The 15606-nt window shown below is 43.0% G+C and overlaps 1 protein-coding gene across 2 annotated transcripts in view; it reads right to left on the reverse strand.

The window, feature by feature from the left end:
• Positions 1-15369, reverse strand: part of Utx (Utx histone demethylase) — a 33569-nt gene extending 18200 nt beyond the window's left edge. Inside the window, exon 1 of one of the 2 annotated variants that reach the window (XM_045764261.2) lies at positions 14760-15369. The gene's annotated coding sequence lies outside the window, so the exon portion shown is untranslated. Of the gene's footprint in view, positions 1-11402; positions 11542-14759 lie in introns of those variants that run through there. The other variant, XM_045764263.2, reaches the window with a different exon arrangement.
• Positions 15370-15606: the final 237 nt, after the last annotated feature.

The following is a 15606-nucleotide window of genomic DNA, read 5'->3' on the forward strand; positions in this document are numbered from 1 at the left end:
ATGGGATGGAATATCATCACTGGAATTCCAAAGAACTCCGTACTTGGACCCATCCCATTTCATATCTTTTTTTATATGATATTTCAGAGGTACAGACTCATTCTTCTCATTTGTAAACGAGTTTCATGTTCGCTGATGATGCGAAAATTAGGAGAAGCATCAAGACAAAGGAAAATACAGAGACTACTAGACAACCTGGACAAACTGGAGGAATGGTCTACAAAATGGCTACTAAAATTTAACTCAAGTGTAAAGTAATGAAATTAAGTGAAGGGAGGACAAGCACAGGATACCATTTGGGAGGTGAAATCCTTCAAGAGTGAAGTAGAGAAAAACACCAAACATTAGACACATCAAACCTGTCCCCAGAAGCCCACATCAATGGGATATTGTCAGTAGCGTATGCAAATTGGCCAACATAAGAACTGCCTTTAGAAACCTGTGTATGGAATCATTCAGAACCGTGTATACCACATACTGTATGTTAGACCAATCCTGGAGTGTGCAGCTCCAGTCTGGAGTCGATACCTAGTTAAACACACAGCAAAGTTGGAAGATTCAAAGAAGAATCAGAGGTACAATTTGGGAGAAGGTTTAGATGTATGCCACCTGAACAGTCCCCAAACCAAGAGGAACGAGTTATAAGGAAAGGCTACGTGAATTAAACCTCATGTCCCTGGAAAACAGAAGAGTTAGTGGAGACATGATCACCCCTTATAAAATTCTCAGAGGAATTAACAGTATGGACATAGACAAACTATTTTAGAACAGGAACAAGGGCACAGAAGTGGAAACTTAGTACTCAAATGAGCCACAGAGACAGAAAGAATTTTTTTCAGTGTCAGGGTAAACAAATAGAATGGATTAGGAAGTGATGTGGTGGAGACAGACTCCAATCCCAGTTTCAAATGTAGATATGATAAGAGCCCAATAGAATCAGGAACCTGTACACCAATTGACTAACAGTCGAGAGGTAGGACCAAAGAGCCGAAGCTCAACACCCGCGAGCATAACTAGGTGAGCACATTGAGAACACAGCTTCTCATCCAATCAGAACACAGCTTCTCATCCAATCAGGGAAGTTAAGCAACGTTGGGTTTGGTTAGTATTTGGATGGGGGATCGCCTAGGAACACCAAATGCTGTTGGCATTACATTTTGGGAGGTCCGCTGCTGATGTCGACAAATCTCAACACTAAGTGACACAATACAGGTGCTCACAGCAGAGTGGACAGCGCTCTGGTTTGTACTGTAGATAAATAGTATTCCTTAGCTCAACTACTGGCCTACGTGCACTGACCTATTATTATGTTAAACTACTTAACTATTTCATCAATTCCCTAACCTGCTTAGATAAACGAATACGGTAGTTTGGGTCTTGACCCCATTATGCGCCTCTAAACTTTTGTACTACTATTCGCAGGATGGACAGGGCGTACACCGGGAATGAATTAAAGACAATAACAAATTACGGACTTACTGGGGCAGCGGGAGAGCGAAGCAACAGGCACGAGTGGCGAGATGGTAGTAGTAAGCGGTGGTGGGAGAAGAGAGATGCTGGTTGTGGAAGAGGGGGGTGATTCACCTGCCAGGTGGTTCCGGCGGGTTGCCCCACCCCCAAACTGCTTCCTACTAGGCCACCTCGCTTCCCGGTAAGCGGCCGCTCGCTACACCACAGTCAACCTCTAACTAAACCAACGTTTAAAAGACTAATTTTTATTACTCAACTCGCGTTGGCACATTTAATCGTTGTTTTATACGGTATTATTTTATATTCACCAAATAACGACGTGCCTATTATGAACGCGTTCTCAATTAGATCTTAGCGCAGATACGCACCCTTCTGCCAAGGTAACTTAAAGATGCACTCTTCGTTAATTCAAATATAAAAATACACATCTTACGTATTTTCTGAATTATTAAAAATTTATACAATATTAGGAACATCTTTCGAAATAAAATTATGCAGTTGTGTATTTAACTACTAGCCTATGATCACGTGACTCATACATAGGCTGCGAGCAGCCGCGTCCAACAGCCTGGTTGACCAGTTCAGCAACGAGAAGGCCTGGTCGACGACCGGGCCGCCTCGTTACTGAGCCCCGAAATCAAGGTAACCTCAAAGTAACCTCAGGGTAAGGTCTCGTCATCAAAGCATCGGGATCATTAACAACACAATTAAATGTTTATTCACTCAATACTTGCCTAATTCATAAAAACAATGAACACGCAACGGTTAAGAATGTGGACAAATTTGAAAGCTGGCCGAGTTTTCACCGAAATTCTGGGTAGACAGGATGCACTATCTGCCAGCAGGTGGCACCACGGCCACAGGATATCCTGTGCTGGCCCAGGTAAAGTATGTTGCTACCTAATGCAAAACTTCTCGGGCTCACCATAGCCCGTGCTACTTGGAACTTTTTGTTCCAGGTAGCGAATCTACAACAACAACAACAACGCAAAACTTCACACGTTGGCCCATTCTGAATGTCGTACAAGTTACAATAGAGCAACTAACAAACCGATACAAAGCAAAGTGCCATTCGGGAAAACAAATAATTAATATTAAAATCAAAGGAACGCTACAGTAGGCTATAATTAGCCAGCCATATGGAGCAGGTCATATTTATGTCAACTTATTTGCTTCCCATTGTGATTTGTGATCATATGAAGAGCCATTCTGCGGTCTGTTGGACCCTTCACCATTCCCTTTCAATAAGAATTGGCTGCTACTGCGACAATCAAAGACACCTTTAACATATGAAATGGTGGTTTTGTTTTCCACGGATATTTCAAGAGATATTTCATCTGGTCATCAGACACAATGTTGTTACAATCTTGCATTAAAGTAACGATAGTTAAAATATCGTTGTAAGTGCGTTGTTTGATGTGTGCGTGTACTAGGGAGAGCGATGGTGGGAGAGAGAGAAACACAAAAGACAGGTATTAATTCAGTCACCTAATTAATGGTGTGCGAGGTATTAGTTAATTAAAACTCATACATCAAAAATTTAATTCTGGCAGCCAAACTTCCACTGCACAATTCTATAACTACCCAATAAACTTCCACTACACTAAGCCGTAGACAATACGCATGATAGAAACTTTCACACGTATTAACATAGCGGCTAAGAAAAGAGCATAAATGAAAGGGCTTGGCGTGGGGGATGAGGATTTAGCAGGAGGATGGGGAATGTGAGAACTGTTAGGTGTGGGTGGCGGAAGTGTGCTGCGGCCAGCGGAAACTGCGACACCGGACAAGTCTTGCGAGAAAGCAACCGGATGTAAGGTCAAGTATGTTCCTTCTCTCTCCCGCACACCAAATAAAACATTAATTTTTCTGCTGTAAAACACATGCAATGGTGCCTGGATGACTTTTGTTTTTTTCCTGTAAATACTTGAAAATGAGCAAATCTGAATGCATAAGCTCATTTCACTATTAGCCCAACTACCAATAATCCCGGACATCTTCCATGCTACTGGACAATAATTAAATGTAAATATGCCATTCAGTACCAAGGAATAACTTCATGGTTAAAAACTAGTCAACACAGCATGTAATCATAACTTATCACTTCCGAGACAAGTGAAGCATCCCTGCAAATAATGCTGGCCAGCAACAGCAGCCTCACATCTTAGTAAGCGGCAACCAAGGCCAGGTTATACATCACAGACGCCCACACACTCGAGGATCACTAATGAAAAGTTTGTAAGACTCAAATAAATCTACTGCAAGACAAAACATAGACTATTACAAGTAGCATTACCCATGATATTTTGTTGTTTGATGTATTTGTTGAAGGTTGTTTACAACAATTCAAAAAGCAGCAGCCACGCAGGAAGAGTGACTTTAGCACAGTAATTACACTGTCAAGACTGGTGTGCACACAAAAATAGGTTACGAGATGTTTAAATACCCATAACAGGGTTCCCATAGCATGTATAGGGAAATGCGGCAAACTTGTGGTTTGAATAACCTAGCCTAGCCTACCCAAGATAAACATCAGAGATTAATAGTGTAAATTTATTCTAAACTTGTCGAAAAATCCTCTAACCTAACAGACATGATTCAGAACAAAAAAGTTTAGTTTGCAAGAGAATACCTGGTCTGTCTATCCTAGCCTAATCACATGAGCAGGCTGCATCACCTCCAAGCAACCCCTCCGGGCACCACCATTATCTTCAAGACAACCACCAGTCAGGCGCAAGGTGCATGTCCTCTCACTCGACAAGCCCACGGTTCACCCGCCCATCACCCTCGACCACACATCCTGCTGGCTCTCACCCATCACCACAACTTTGTCTCACATCCATCATCCTCGCCGTCCAACCCGATGGCTCACTCAACATCCTCGCCAATGGGGTTCAGCTGACTTGTTAACCCACAAGGAATATGGAAAACTGCACAATGCTCCAGACGAGGCTGCTGTACGTCATCGGTACTCAGCTGCAATAAGCAATTAATCGTGCCAGGTAAGTCCACTACGGGCCACCATAGCCCGTTCTACTTGCCCCGCTCCTGTGCCAGGTAAATTACGGGCTCACCATAGCCCGTGCTACTTGGAGCTTGTTCCGAGTAGCTGAATCTATAACAACAACAACAACAGCAATTAATTTATAGGTACAACCCATGCTCTGTATTCCACGACACAGGGAGGTTTTCTCCTAGCACCTGGATCACTCTAGTGGGAAAGCCTGGCTGGAATGAATGTACACGGGCATTAATTTGTGAAGAATGTCTTTCCGGGTCCGCGAAAGTGAGGTAGAATAGTAACGGTGGATATTGTAGAAATTGTAAAGTTAAAAGTTAAGACTGGAAGGGGTGAGGCGTCATAGAGGTTGTGGAAAGAGGTGGAGGCATCGCAAAGGGTGTGTAAATTTGCACAATAAAATTACATATTGGCGGGAAAGATACGGAAGGAAATACAGAATCGAACAAGTGAGGAGCAGAGGTGCCATATGCACAACTAGAAACACTGTATGAACATCAGAGGTCCACGGCTGTTTGATACTCTCCCAGCAAGCATAAGAAATATTACCGAATAAAGGTGGACTTCAAGAAGCAGTTAGACTAGTTCCTGCAAGAAGTGCTGGACCAAGCGGGCTGCAGTGGATATGTGGGCCTGCGAGCCACTCCAAGCTCTTGGCCTGTTGGACCAAGTTATCACAAGAGTAGAACTCCCGGAACCCTCTCCAGGTCCACGTACATGGTAACAGAACAATTCCAAGTTTCCAAGAAGGGGTGGAGATCTCGTTGGGGAAGGCAGGGGTGTCGCGGTTGTTGAAGGGTGGGGGGGGGGGGGGGGGGGTGGAGGCGTAGCATAGAGGGAGGGGGGGGGGTGGAGGCGTAGCATAGAGGGGGGGGGGGGTTTAAGTAAAAGATTTTGATTTTCTAGCCGTGATTTATTTGCGTCCCATGACTGGTTATCTAATATTATTACTTCTATATATTTAACAAATTGCATAGCAATTTATGACCAAGAGATAAAAACAAAAACAATACAAATTACGGAGTGGATGACTTGGTATTTTGTGTTCCAAGCCATCAACCACGGGTTAGATGTTGGTGAAGCCACACGTGCAGTGTTACCAACCCGGCCTCCTAACACTAGGTTGCATTTTGACGTGTACTTTATCTAGCACCAAAAACTGTCGTACTAGAAACTGGTAGTGGCTCGCGAAACTGACAGCGTCCTGTTTTCTGTTCGTTGATTCTCTGTTAGGTTAGGAGAGAGCACTTCAATACGACAGTTTCTTGACGTTGGGAACGCTCGTGAGAACGGGCCGTTATTACACACGCTGCCTCACGAGGCCTATATATGAAAAGATGATTACTTCTTTTATCCTATACCGGATTTAAGGTCTCTCTTTGTTTACGTGTCCTAATGGTAATTGGTCACCGTGATGGGGGTCAGGTAGGGCGAGAGGGCGATGGATCAGTTTCCCAGGGTGGAATGAGGGAACGGTGGCCTCAGAAACCACCCTGTAAACTTGTGGTTCCTAACTTTCCGGCATATAAGCCACAAACTGCGGGTGGTAGAGGGAGGAATGGAGTGGGTACAATATCCCACGCGGGTAAACCGGACCACAGCAGGTTGACCGTTGACCGTGTCAGGCTAGGCTCCTCCCTTATAACTCCACACACCACCAGCCAGTGTTATCTTGATATTATTTCGGGGCTTTAGTGTCCCCGCGGCCCGGTCCTCGACCAGGCCTCCACCCCCAGGAAGCAGCCCGTGACAGCTGACTAACTCCCAGGTACCTATTTTACTGCTAGGTATCAGGGGCATAGGGTGAAAGAAACTCTGCCCATTGTTTCTCGCCGGCGCCCGGGATCGAACCCGGGACCACAGGATCACAAGCCCAGTGTGCTGTCCGCTCGGCCGACCGGCTCCCTACTATTGTATTGCCATCTACATGCCTGCTGCTCCTTAAAGGAAAAAAGTCTTGTATGTCCATGTTACTTATTAAACCTTCTGAATGCACGCGAGAAATAGGGAGCGCGAGGGCAAGGGAGGAGGGAGAGGAGAGGGAATTATCAGGAGAAAGCTCCAAACCATTACGACTATATAGCACTTGGAAGGGGTCAGGATATGGATTAAGGGTGGGACGGGAGGAGGGAATGGTGCGCAATCACTTAGACGGTCGGGGATTGAACGTCCTGCATGAAGCAAGACTGTCGCTCTATCATCCAGCCCAAGTGGTTGGGCGAGGAAGAGAGAGCAAGAGAGCTTGACTGGTCCTCAGGCCATAAATCACTAAGAACTATGATCCGCCCAGGATTTGAACCTACCTTATCAGGACTCGCCCCACAATGCAGGATTGAATCCTGGTCAGGTTATAGAGTTCTTAGTAAATTGGGATCATTCAAGTTTTCTCTCACACTTGTAGGCTCAACATGGCACAAGCACATGCACCAACATTTGATGAAAAACTGTGCTCAAATCGCACCACGAGTGTTGCAGGGGAATGGTTGGTCATGGAGCTCAATACACGAGCTCCATGACCAACAAACCCTTATAGGCAATCACTGGTGAAGTGGTATCGGTACTGTGTATGTCAGAGGGGCGAGCCCTGTTAATGAAGGTTTAATCTTAGTCGGGTCAGTTCTCTTTTATATTATGTATGTATTGTACGTGTGTGTATTCGCCTAATTGTGCTTGCAGGGGGTTGAGCTCCTGCTCTTTGGTCCCGCCTCTCAACGATCAATCTACTGGTGTTCAGGTTCTTGAGCTTAAGTGAGCTCATATCTACATTTGAAACTGTATGCAGTCAGTCTCCACCATATCATTGTCTAATGCATTCCGTATATACTTACACTGAAAAAGTTATTATCTATCTCCCCCCTCTCTCCTTTTAAGGCCTGCGCACCCTGCCTCAAACTGCAAGAGAGGGGAGGACATAACGAAATACGAGCTCCTACGAATAATTGGCCAAGTAGCCAACAAATCAGCATTGCTTAGCAGAACGAGGCATTTTTTATGGCAGCTGAAGAGACATTGAAATTCCTTTTCTGACATCCAACCAGTTTAGTGGAATATTCTAAAAAAAAATGGAAGCTAACTGAATAAAAAAAATCTAAATTTGATTAAAACCTGAAAACTAAGTTAAGAACGTTTGGAAGGCAGGGCCGAGTGTTGAGCTCGTCTCTCTAAGTACAACTAGGTGAGTACAGACAGGAGACACGGTAGACAAAATCCTTAAGAAGAATTCCCAGAGTGGAGAGAGAGAGGAAGAATATCACGCACATTGAGAAATGGATAAACCAAACGTATGTTAAGAGATTTTTTTATTTATATTATTTATTTATTTATTTATTTATATACAAGAAGGTACATTGGGTTTGTGAGAACACATAGCATAGTACAGTAATTGCACTCTTGTAAAGCCACTAGTACGCGCAGCGTTTCGGGCAGTTTTTATCGTAATATTAGTAGGAAAATGAAATAAACTAAATCAACAAGTTATTGAAACATACTTTATTCATAACTTCAAATGTAGATATTATTGAAAAATAGTTCAGGAGTCATTATATTAGGAAACTGTGGGAGGAGGAAATTAGAGAACTAAATATCACGTCACTGGAAGACCGAAAGATTAGGGCGGGGGATTGAAAAATTACCACGTCCAATATTTTCAGGCAAGTTGATAGTAATGAGAGTTTATTTGTAATGGGTTACCGTGAATTAGGAAATACTGGTGGAAACCGAATACCCAAATGAGCCAGATTTTTTTTGTGTGTTATTAGTGAGCGAATATTCCTTGGAACGAAGACGAGGTATATCTCATAATATACATGAAACTAACGGAAGGTCAGGTGCTAAACCTGAGCATTAAAATTACAACATACCTGAGTCATAGATATGGTAGGAAGTGCAAAATAAACTTAATTAAAAGTCATAATTAGAGAACACGGTGTAAACATCAAAAGCCTGAGACTTAAATCTTCTGCCAACAAATATGAGAAATGTAGCTGGAACAACAATGGAAGATTTCAATAGAGAACTGGACAAGTTTCCGCTAGTTATCTGATCAGCCTGTTTGTGAGGGTATGTCTTCTAGCTGTGAAGACACTAGGCAATTGCCACAGGCTGCAGGAGTTCAACTTAATCGTAGGCAGGTAAACAGAAAGCATTAAAATGTACATGCGTTGGAGGCATTATCCATTGTTTCTAAAATATATTTGATAACCCAATATAATTGGATACCTATAGACCCGTTAAGTGAAAAATTGAGTCAGGTCAGCTAAGTTCAATCCTCACAAGCAAAACTAGGCAAGTGCACATCATAACTTTTCCCCACCAAACTTCACTGTTCAGAGTGTCATCTACTTAATAGCTGTTGTGAAATTCATCTTATTAGTACTAAAAATAGGCAATTTGTACTAGACTGCAATTGTTGTGCACTATACTCGGACACTGTCAAAAAATGGACAGAGTCCCAACAAATGCAAAAGATTAACATTTATAGTGTTTTATAATAATGTTCATGCATAATAACAGTAATGATGTACTCGACTAGCAGTGACCGGGCCAGCCATAGGTTTAAGGCCCGCGCACCAGTGTCCAAGAATCAAAATTTTGCAGTTTTAGAGACAACGCATAAAAGAAAACCTGCGCATGTTATTTATTTTGAAACGAGACTCCCAAAGATGCCAATTCTTAGCGCAGAAATTATACCTATTACGACAGGCGGCTAGTAATGGCAAAATAAGGATACGTTAAGAATAATGTCAGGCGAAAACTGGTGTCCAAGAGTATTCACACAATCACCTTGTAAAGAGCCCGAGAGGTTCAGCGACGATACGGGGCTCTTGTCTACCCAGCTGACTCCTCTCCTAACCCCACCACCCTCATCCCTCCGGGTCCTACCTGCCAGCACAGACCTTCCCACCCACCTGGTTTTTACCTGACACCTATCTCACTACCGGATCCACAATCTACCTGTCCCACCTAACCCCCAGACCTCCCTCGTACCACATGCCACGCTTCATATGATAATACTGAGGGGGGAATCCGGACCGTCATCACATGGGTCCCAAACCGCTTTTACCGCTCATATTGATCATAATCGAGGATATGGAATACATTACTGAAAAACGTTTGGCGTGTCCGAGGTGAGTTTCCCACGTTCCTACCGGTCATGTTCACTGTATAAAATTAGTATTCTTTGTAGTGAGCTTACACTTAGACGTGCAGATATTTAAATGTATAGACTAGTCCTGTTATGTCCGCTGTTGACAGTGTTCTCATCTAGGTATTTACCCGTTGTTGTAACAGGTAGTAATGCCGTCCATAAAGTGTCATTACCATGAACGCTCTTAGTAAATACAATGCCTGTATAGGACAAGGTAAGCAACAACTTAAGTATTAGGGCTGTTCTTATTATTTTCTAACAAGGTTGCTCTAGCTGGCAACTGTATCCTTTATTAATAAAACATTGCCAATGACACTTCTTGGCCAAGGCAAGATGCCAGCCATCAACTATACATAATTATTCAACAATTTGTTTAATATTTCTACACACTGGAGAGCGAATAAATTTTGCAGATAGTGCTCCCTCACCCACATACAAAAATTAAACCCATTTGCGCTACAAACACCAGTAACCTGAAAACGAATTCCCTAATTCTTATCGATTCCTAGCGCGCCAATGTTGAGGCTACTAACCTACTTCCCATTTTGCTGGTGAACTAAAATATACTGTACTGCAATTTCCGAGTTAAATCTGTTTTTTATCTCCCATTGCGCGCGCATGTGTTTACCTTAGCATTGAGTACCTTGTTACTAGTTTTTGTGGGGTGGTCCTGGTGGTCCAGGTAGAATGCGTCAGCACGCTGTACAACACCTAATGGGCTTGTTTGTTTGCCCTTTTAAAGCTTCTTCAGTTTACACTCACGGTAACTTTACTTGACATTAGTTTATGGGGATCATTCTGCTTTCTAATAACACAGACCTGTTCACAGTGAGCAATAGCCATTACACTAAATTATTAAGTGGGGAAAAATGTTGAAAGCTGCAGAAACTACTAGATGTCATTTAAGATTTTCTTAAAAGATTATAAAAATACACAAACATTCAAGATGACTTAATACAAATCAAGCAAACTATTTGTAGGTTGTAACACAACTCAGTACACTGACAGTATGACCATATAATATGAGAACGTAGCCTAATGTAAAGAAAACGGGTTAGACACTTAAATAATCAATATGCCTGGAATAAACCGCTATCTAAGCTTTCAACATACGCCGGAAATCCATATTAGGGGTAATTCACTGTTTTGTAACCCAAGCAGGTCTTCCTCCCGAACCATTGTCCGACCGTCGACTATCACTTCTCTCATTTTCCCCCCATGCTACTCCCATGCCTTCAGTATAATCCACCTAAATTATTACGTAACACACATTAAAGTTTTCAAATATAAATATAAAAAGCATTCCTATGTTCAACACGCGAGGACTAATTGAATTTGAACATGAAAATGCTTTATTACCGAAATGTTTGATTGGGATTTAAGTCTCTAGGCTAGGTACTAGGTCAATTAAAGGTCAATTAGGTACTAGGTCCATTAAAATTATTCAGCGTCATGGTTCCCACTGAACTCTATCCGCCAATCGTTGGACAACCAGCTTGACTAGGCTATGTCCAGTCGACAAATCAACACCGCTGTCCACAAAGCAATTAACACCCAACCAATATTACTGTTCATGAGTAATATCCATCACATTTCATCGCCTTTTAACAAGATTATCATTGAAATGTCCTCATCAAAGTTTAGGCAAGGCAGCAAATTGCTGCCTATACATTTAAACTAGCACGGGCCTGCCATGCTTATTACTTAACATGTAAAGTCATTGTAATCGCAATGGTTTTACAATATTAATGTGTGCCACTGTCCTACCTTCAGGGGTAAATTATGTAAAGTTCTCCGGCGGGTCCGTTCGTGTTATTCCTCTGGGCATTATTTATCGTTTATAAAAACGTGGAGATCGATGAGTGGGAGGGAGCTGTAGCCAGTCTGAGGTGGGGTTGGGGGGAGGCGACGGGTGAGGACTGTTTGAGCTCTATTTGTTGTTACTCTGGTGCGAGGTCCGTCTGTCACAAGGCCGAGCTCATGAACCACTTACAAGCCGGTCTACCACCTGCATGATTCACTGGTGAGCCAACTATAGAAACCGGTGGATCACCCTCCAACCAATCTTGCCAGAACACGCCATTCTTCGACATCAACATTAGTCACTTTATACTGATATTGTATTTTTTATAATTTACCAAATAATAAAAATATTATACAAACTAGCAGTGGGATACAAAAAAAGAACAAGTATGCAAATCTGGCAGAGAGATCATTAGATGTGACAAGACGCGCCGAGGAGTGCAGCGAGGGCAATTGTGCGTGCGGGTGTACCAGTCTAGCCAGGAACCAAGAGTCAGTGACCCTGGGCAGGCGGTGGTGGTAACACCTAACTCCTCACGCAATTGCTTACCAACTTAACACACACACGAACGTTATTTATGAATAGACTGCGTCTGCAGGAACAAAAACGATGATAGATGAGCAAATCACTCATCACTGCATGGTAGCCTAGCAATTTCCCCAGACAGTATAACAAAAAAAAAAAGCACGAATGAACGTTTAAATATAAATCCTCGTTAATCATGCATGCAATTGAATATAAGCCATGACAAAAGGAGGCACTTAACGGAGAATGAAAAAAGATTGCATAAACCTAACTCAAATACTTTATTCCGAAGTGCTTGGTTCTAAATCTTAAATTACCACATGGATACGGTGGTGACATTAAGCACCGTGACTCGATTGTAATATAACCTGCAGACGAGACCGTAAGGTCTAAATAGATGTCATCCAACTCAAGGTACGAGAGGAAATCGTGCATCACTGAACCTCTCTGAACTGTATGTGTCATTTCTCACGTTCACCAGCAACACATCAGGGGCCAGATTCACGAAAGCACTTACGCAAGCACTTACGAACGTGTACATCTTTCCTCAATCTTTGACGGCTTTGTTTACATTTATTAAACAGTTTACAAGAATGAAAACTTCCCATTCAACTGTTGGTATTGTTATAAACAGCCTCCTGGTGCTTCGGAACTGTTTAATAATTGTAAACAAAGCCGCCAAAGATTCAGAAAAGATGAACAGGTTTGTAAGTGTTTGCGTAAGTGCTTTCGTGAATCTGGCCCCTGGATACTGGATGATATTCATTAATACTTTAAGTGTAGCCTGTATTGGTCTACCGAAAGGGGGAAATTTTGTGACTTTTAACCTATAAAGCAACGACGGAGTCGTTCCTTTATAGGTTAAATTTAGTGATGCCATCTAACAAAAGTAATAAAATTAACACGGTAGCAATAACAATAAAATAACAAATTACGTGTTATTCAGAGTACAAAGTGACCTGTATTCCCTATTATGTAGTTCTTCTGGTCACAAGTCAACTGTCATAATTGAAAACCAGTACAATACATAAACAATACTCTGACAATATTCATACCTCAAAACTTATTTACAAATTTAGTTTCAATTAAATGATCACAGGAACTAAATTTAGCCTTGGATTAATAGAGCGCTTATAATTTCCAGGTAACCTAATCAAAATTCATTAGTCTTAAAATAATATCATCTGGTATAATAATGCTACTTTTGATCACACGTTCGTGTAAATAACTGAGCAACAATCATTACTAATATAAATATTGTTTAAAAACACAAATATGCACTGATTTTCCTGTTCATTAATATGTATACAGTGATGATTATTTATATTTAGATAATAGCATACAATCACTCGGTCAACACATAACATTAAAAACGAATTAAAAAGCAGATTCCAGGTTTCGTTATACCATTCTGAGAAAGCCTCATGTAACCCTTTAACCGAATGATTTCTCCTTTGCTGATCACGTAAATAAAAAGCAAGAGACTTTACATTTCGGGTCGAAAAAAACACAAAAAGGCCTCCCTAAATTGAAATTCAATATAAATATGATCAGACATATCCTAATAAATTAGCAGCATTAGGCCTAATATTGCTAACACATGCCAATCATTCGTCAACAGCCACACACAACACCTGCATTATGAATTTGTAAACGAAGCTTTAACTTTTAAATTTGAATTCGTGTATCGCCTTCAAATATAAAAAAAGGTCAATGCCAACTATCACAATAATCTTATCATAACATTCAAGATAACTGTAATGAATCAGTGGACTCACTGGTCATACAAGAGGGTGTCGCAGTGTGTGCTCGGGGCAGGCTAGCAGCTGGGTGTGAGGGATGTGGCGACACGCACCAGGATGAGGCCAGGAGGAGCCGGCCCATAGGCCTACCCTACCCTCTAGGGAAACGCTCAAAACGGCCGTTAGACATACCCTAAGACATTTCCGCGCGCGCAAACCATCCCTTTATTTCCCTATATATAAATATATATATCTACATTTCCTCGTGACTATGAAGTAACACAAAGAAGCAGCCATGGCGGAATATGAACAAATAAGATACCAGCCAGGAATGATGAGAGAAGGAATATTAGGGCGAGAAAAGGTCTGGAAATAATGTACCCAAGACCCCCACGCGCGTCGCTTCTTACACCAGCAGTCTTTACGCGCTTAAAATCCTGCCATTTAAATACCACCCCGGGAAAATCCCTTAATAAACACGCTGCAAAGGCAAGCAGCACCGCTGTGCACTACTCCCCCCGGCGAGTCTCAAGACATAAACATTACTAACACGCACAACAACACCCCAAAACAAAAACCTATTCTTTTTCCTCCCATGTTAACAAAATTCGATGGGAGAAGATGGGCTTGTGTATGGCGCGCGGCGGTGCCACGTCTCCTGCCCCAGATGCACCGTGCGACACCTCCAGCCACCTCGCCTCCTATTATCATTCCAAATTAACCCTTAGTGCGTCATACGTCTCGTGACATTCATCTTGGCTCCCTGCCACCATTGAGTTTCAACTATTCACAAGTAAATAAATAGAAAAATATCGACTTAAGATAAGCGTAGGTGGGGAGGAGGAGGGGGAGGGGGGGGACTAGTGAGGGAGATAAGGCGGCGTTGCCGCGTGTTCCCAACAGCAGGATTACCCTTGCCAGGCGGGGGTCGCTCAGCGTCTCTTATATATACCCAGTACGCCAGGCTAACGTGACCTGCTACACACACACACATCTACACCCACACACACACACGCACCCACACACCCGCCCTCACCCACCCACTGCACTTACCAGCGTCAGAGCGGACTCCTTCACCCATCAACACTTGGTCTGGCGGAACTGTTGCGTCCAGTACTGTTACTGACGGCTCTTCTCACACTTCTCCCTGAAGACTTTCTAACACAATGGCAGTGATATTAACTTAGGTTTCACTTGTAATATACTAGGAGTTACGTAGTCTTGGACTTGAGCATTTAACAGGAGATCATTTATAAGAGGCAGTGTTCGGATAGCTTGTGGCTAGTCTGGGGACAGTTCTTGGGATAGATCACATGAGAGAGGGGGATCGGCGTCACACTTATAGGCCGGGAGAGTTGTGGAGAGAATGGTGGCAGGTTTAGTGTACACAGTATTGGGTCTTTGTCCTGTAACGGGCAGGGGCCAACACCTCACACGGTCACTCAACTCCCCGTTAACAACCTCTCCGTCGTCTCTTCTCTCCCTAAACCATCACCGACACCACCGTTATCAGTCTCTAGGACACACGAGGGTGGGCTAAGCACTCGCTGTTTGGCAGTGATTACACGCGTCTGCACACGTGCAAGAACAGGGTCCTTGTCCCGTCCCCGCGGTCCTCACCGACCCGATCCTCCTCTTATCCTTCCGCCAGCCACACTGAACATATTCAACACACGCTGCCGTTTAAATAACAACAATTTCGTACGCCCCGGCCATCCACATTCTTTATTCCGGCATGCACTCGGCATACTTGACCAGCCTTGGACCACGACCACCGCCATGTCCAGCATTCCCTCACAAAGACAAACAAAGACGGTAGCGACGAGGAGTTAGAAGTAAGAGGTTATGGTGGTTGTGCGTCTGGCAGGCGTGTGCGGGTGGTGGGGCGTATTGATCCCCA

The sequence above is a fragment of the Procambarus clarkii genome, chromosome 75, assembly GCF_040958095.1.
Source record: "Procambarus clarkii isolate CNS0578487 chromosome 75, FALCON_Pclarkii_2.0, whole genome shotgun sequence".
NCBI lineage: Eukaryota > Metazoa > Arthropoda > Malacostraca > Decapoda > Cambaridae > Procambarus > Procambarus clarkii.